General features: G+C 45.7%; 1 non-coding gene across 1 annotated transcript; it reads left to right on the forward strand.

Moving 5' to 3' along the window:
* The first annotated feature begins 593 nt into the window (after positions 1–593).
* Positions 594–721, forward strand: LOC118532024 (small nucleolar RNA SNORA48). Its single transcript, XR_004915519.2, has one exon. It is a non-coding gene; the product is annotated as a small nucleolar RNA SNORA48 (small nucleolar RNA).
* The last annotated feature ends 4,752 nt before the right edge of the window (positions 722–5,473 follow it).

A 5,473-nucleotide genomic window follows, 5' to 3' on the forward strand; every position in this document is an offset into this window, starting at 1 on the left:
GATGTGCAGAATTATGTGCACTAAGATAAGTAGAAAAGAGTGTCCTTAGCAGTGCTTTTCATAATGACCAAGAACCAGAAGAAAACTAAATGTTCACTGTGTAATGCATAGACAGCAAGGAAAGGAATATTTTAGATGTATGCAACAATGTGATGGGTCTTGCAGTGTTGAGCAAAAAATAGCAAGTCACAATAATACAATGGAGCTCCATTTTCAGTTTAGAAACAGGGAAAAGTAGGGATGCATCCACAGGCAACAAACCTACAGAGAAAAGCTATGAAAGTAAAGTGGTCACTCTTGAGAGCAGGGAGGGATTGCTACGGGTAAAGAATATTGAGGGGGCTTCTGAGGGACTGTTAGTAGTCTCTTTCTTGGCCCAGGGCATGATTGAGTAGGTGTTCACTTTACAGCCTTTTGTTAAACTTGTCTACATAATATATTTTAAATTAAAAATGCTTTCTATTTTTAAAAAAGCTTTATATTTTAAATTTAAAAATGCTTCATATTTTTCAAAAAAACTTTCTATTTTAAATTTGAAAATGCTTTCTATTTTTTAAAAAGCCTTATATTTTAAATTAAAAAAAACTACCCGAAGTCCCTGACCTGGGTAGAGTGGCATCTGGTGGTAGTGCCCGCCTCATATCGGCCAGGGACAAAGCAAGTCCTTGTTTATCCCAGCTTGGCTTTTGGGCTGTGCCTGGTTCATGCCCAGGACACATGGATTAAAAAAAAAAAAAAAAAAAACCACTACCCTAAACCCCAGCTAATTCTAAGATGCAATGAATATTTGATATTGTAATGAAATGGACAGATCTAATTATCCAAACATTCTATACACATTTATTATCAGTAATAAGCTTTGATTCCTGTAATTTACATTTCATTAATTCTGGACTTCATCAAGACCAAATCCCAAAGGGCTTTCACCCAGCACCAGAGACCAGAGAGGCTTCCAATTCATTTACATCTCCTTTGGGCTACTCAGATCTTACTATAATGATGTATTCATCAGAATAAAAATGGAAGTCGGACCCTGATATCCCAGGGCTTCAGAAAAAGTGAGGAGAAGATTGCCTCAAAATAAGAACAAAGAAAAACAAGTGGCCTCATTTCCATCACTGCTGACCCCAAGGTCACGATTTACCTGCCTTTGTTCTCCACAGTTTCCAGTTCCATAGTGTATTTCACAAGCTTGGTATATTTAGCTATCTTCTGGAGGCATATGAGTTATAAATAATAGTGGCTGGGAACTTGGTTAGGACCTTGCTGATTTGCCGTTTTGGAAAAGTTAATTTTTTTTAGAAAATCTGTTAGGAAGAATATTCATATAAGTCAATTATTTACATAAAGGAGACTTCAGAAAGGATACTTAAATGAGGTTCCCAAACACTCTAAACATTTTCAGGAAGGGGAAGAAGGTGTATATTCCAGGAACAATTATAATAGCATCAATCCCCAAAAAACACTAAGCTATGAATTTAGCAGATGGTTTGTGATCCTTAGTAATGACTAAGAATCAGCATGGTTTTTCTAAGGAGAGATTATTTCTCATTAATCTCATCTCCATTTTTAAGAGAATGACTAGGTTCTGGATAAAGAGGATGTCAACAGACATCCCATATCTCAGTTTTCACGAGGCACGGGTGCTAGTTCAATTAAGTGAGTAAGTTTTTAAAAACTGTCAGATTACTGAAATTGTCATGTCAACCTCAAAAACCTCAATTCTTCAGCCTGTCCCTTAAACACTTGATTAATATCTGGGTGAAGAGGAAGAAAGTGTGCTTATCAACTTTACAGATGACCCAGAAATGGAAGACGAGCTCACACATTATGTTGCAGACTCACTCATGAAAGGATGTAAACACGTACTGCAGGAGGAATGAAACCTGATGAAAACCAGTAGGTTAAAAAAGTTCAGCAACACAAGTTCAGGATTGAGAGGATCTTGACATCAGTGTAGTTGAAAAAGACTCTAAGTCCCCAGCTCACAAGGAAGAGAATTCTGCCAAGGACCAGAATCACCTGGAGCCTCAGGTGGGAGCCCCGCCCCCCTGGCACCTTGATTTCAGCCTGGTGAGACCCTGACAGAGGACCCGGGTAACCCATGCCCAGACTTCTGATCCACAAAAAGTGCGAGATAACAGATTTGTGTTGGTCAAAGCCACCAACTTCGTGGTCATACGTTCTGCGGCCACAGAAAACTAATATAGGAGCAAGAAACCCTTTTGGCCCATCCCTGTCAATGTCTCTTGATAGCCTTCATTTTCTGTCACATTGCAGTTAAAACCCCAATGTCCCTCTTTGCCCAGAGAGGAGAGGCTATCTAAATTTTGGCTGGCATGCCTCCTCACGTGCCTGCCTAGTAGAAGCCGGTCAAGTGGATTCTATTAGCATCATCATCGTGCTGAGGTCAAGGAGGAGACGCAGGCTCTTAGCTCTAGACCCAGATACCCTGCCTACTAGTCTAGACCTAGAAACTTCTGGGTCTAGAGTTAAAAACAGCTTTCCAGACTGGGATATGGCTTTAGGAGCCATCGGCATATAGATGGTAACCAAATCTGTGATAAATGTTTCCATCACCCAGGAAGAGTGTGCATGGTGAGAACAGAAGACGTGGGAAAGAATCCTGGAAAATCTACATTGAAGAAACAGCCAGAAAAGGGGAGACTGGCAAAGCCCACTGAGGGGCCGTCGTGAGAGCGGAGAGGAACAGCGGAGGGGATAGGGAGTGTTGGTAAGGACGGAACAGGGTAGAGAAGACGAGACGATACAAACCTGAGATGGGTTGATGTGATCTCAGGACGAGAAGGTTGTTGGAGACGCTGGTCAGAGCAGCTTCAGAGGGATGGGAGCCAGAGCCGGGCAATTTGAGGGATAAAGGCGATACTAAGTAAGGATAGTGGGTCCTTCTTTCAAGAACTTTGTCTATGAGGTACAGGAGCGAGATGGGGAGGAGGAGGAAGACAAGTGGGGGGGGTGGAAACTGGGATTTGAATTCTGATGGGAAGGAGTCAATGTAGGTGGAGAGGCTCTGGGTTCAAAACATAAATCCTAATAGATTTTTCACGCATGCACTTAAAACTTTTCTTGAGCACCTACTATGTGTCAGGGCCCGGGCTATGTTGGCTGTTGTAGAGGGGGTGGAGGGAGTGGTGGTATGGAGAGAGGTTGCACGTCAAGTTTAATGATGTTCCAGCCTATTCCTAGAAATATGCTCAAAATTTTGCTGACACATTGGCTCTGATAGATAAAATACCATGGCCCCTTTCATCTGATGTTATTTGGTGCTCAGTCTTCAGACACCATTCTACTAATTGGCTTCCTGGTGCTCGTGGGTCAGCTGTGCCAAGGGGGATGAGTCGGCTGGGCAGAGGTGGCCCCCCCAGGCCCTCCTGAGGGGCTTTGCAGGAGCAAAGCTGGGCGCTGGCAGAGGTCCTTCCAGAAGCCTGTGCAGCCCACGAGCCCGGAGGCCTGAGGCTGATGCCATGTGAGGGGCCCTTGCACTTTGTGTTTTCTCTAGGTTAACCTGCCCGGGAAAACACTAGGGACACAGCAAACAGAAAAGATGTAAGAAGGGAATGAGGTATTCTAAACGTGTACTTCAGACTATCTAAAGGAAAGGTTTGCTGGTTTGGTTTGATTTCTGATCTGCAGTAGACTAATGCTTACCATCATTTCCGTCTTTGGACCAGTAACAAATTGCTCCTGGACAGGCTCTGGTTTAAGACCATGCTGTGGTCCATTTCCCCTTATGATAATGACACTGACCCTGACTTCTCACACACACACACCCAGCACTTAGGGTTGGCCAGGCGTGTGTGCTTTCAGTTCAGCACCTCTTCTTCCCAGAGACTCCGTGTCCGGGCTCTCCCTTGGGGGGCCTGGGTTCCTACCATCTTACAGAAGGTTTCCCTAGAAGCAGGTGCCCAGCCCAGGATTTGAGCGGTAGGAGTTTATTGGGGAATAATCCTGGGAAGTGTTGGTAAGGGAGCCGAGAAGTGAAATAAGGAAGAGAAGGAGTCAATGGCGGGGGGTGGGGATGGGGGGGTGGGGAGCCATGCAAGTCACCCCATGGGCAACTGGCCTTGTCTGGCAGGGGAATTCCTGAATTAGAAATAGGCAGGATGCTCCCCTGGGGGTTCCCCAGCTGAGGCTCAAGGAAGCTCTGTGTTAACACACCTCTGTCATTAGTAGGTTGAGGGCTACTAGGGAGGTGAATCCTCCTCCTTCCACCTGCCAGGCAGAGTGGGGTCCAGGGGGCAGGGGAAGCCCCCAGGCGAGGGAGGGTAGGTAGCCCTGTGGGAACAGCGGGACAAGGCCAGGGCCGTGCCACATGGGCAGGGAGTCTGCAGCCCCCTTAGGCCGCGTCTACCTGTGCTCCCTGCCCATCGAACTGTTTTATAATTGCTTATTTCCTAGACTGTGAGCCCCCTTAGGGCAGAAGCTGTACCCTTGGTCTCCATACTTCCCTGTAGGCTGTAGTCTGGGCACCCAGGAGTAAAGGATGCACGTCTCTGACCCTCACAACACCCCCTGCATGGGATTGCTCTTTCCCTCATTTCACAGATCTAGAAACCAAGACTCGGGGGTGCCTGGGTGGCTCAGTCGTTAAGCATCTGCCTTCGGCTCAGGTCATGATCCCAGGGTCCTGGGATCGAGCCCCACATCAGGCTCCCTGCTTGGCGGGGAGCCTGCTTCTCCCTCTCCCACTCCCCCTGCTTGTGTTCCTGCTCTCGCTGTGTCTCTCTCTGTCAAATAAATAAATAAAATCTTTAAAAAGAAATAGAAGAAAGAAAGAAAGAAAGAAAGAAAGAAAGAAAGAAAGAAAGAAGAAAGAAAGAAAGAAGAAAGAAAGAAAGAAAGAAAGAAAGAAAGAAAGAAAGAAAGAAAGAAAGAAAGAAAAAGAAACCAAGGCTCAGAGAGGGGCCGTGACCTGCTCAAGGTGACTTAGCTAACGAGTGGCAGACTCAGATCTCCCAATTCCAAATCCTGTTTCTTACCATCCAATGACAGGTGCCTGCAGTGTTCTTCTCCATTCCTCCCGGGCTTGCTACCCCGATTCGACGGCATGCACAGGCCCATGGATCTACCACACCTTGACTCCCAGTCTGTAGAGGCTTGATACTTTTGACCGATGGCAAGGTGAGGTGATTAAAAATTGAGAGGAATCTAATATATATTTACAGGTTGCAAACCCACTGGGTCTATGGAGGGGGTCCTCTGGCAGCTTTTTGGTATCTCTCTACCTTTGCTTCTCCCCAGTGACTGAGCACAGAGCCCAGGCTTAAGTCTGAAGAGTGTGTCCCTATGTTATTAGATTAAAAAAAAAAAAAGGTCTAACAGCAAATCCTTTTATTCAAATGAAATCTTAATGAACACCTCAGGATGGCGGCTGGGGAGGGCAGAACGGCTCGTGGCGGAGGGTTCCGGGGCAAAGTGAGCACTCCTGGATAATCACTTAATCCCATATGCA

The sequence above is a fragment of the Halichoerus grypus genome, chromosome 5, assembly GCF_964656455.1.
Source record: "Halichoerus grypus chromosome 5, mHalGry1.hap1.1, whole genome shotgun sequence".
Lineage (NCBI taxonomy): Eukaryota > Metazoa > Chordata > Mammalia > Carnivora > Phocidae > Halichoerus > Halichoerus grypus.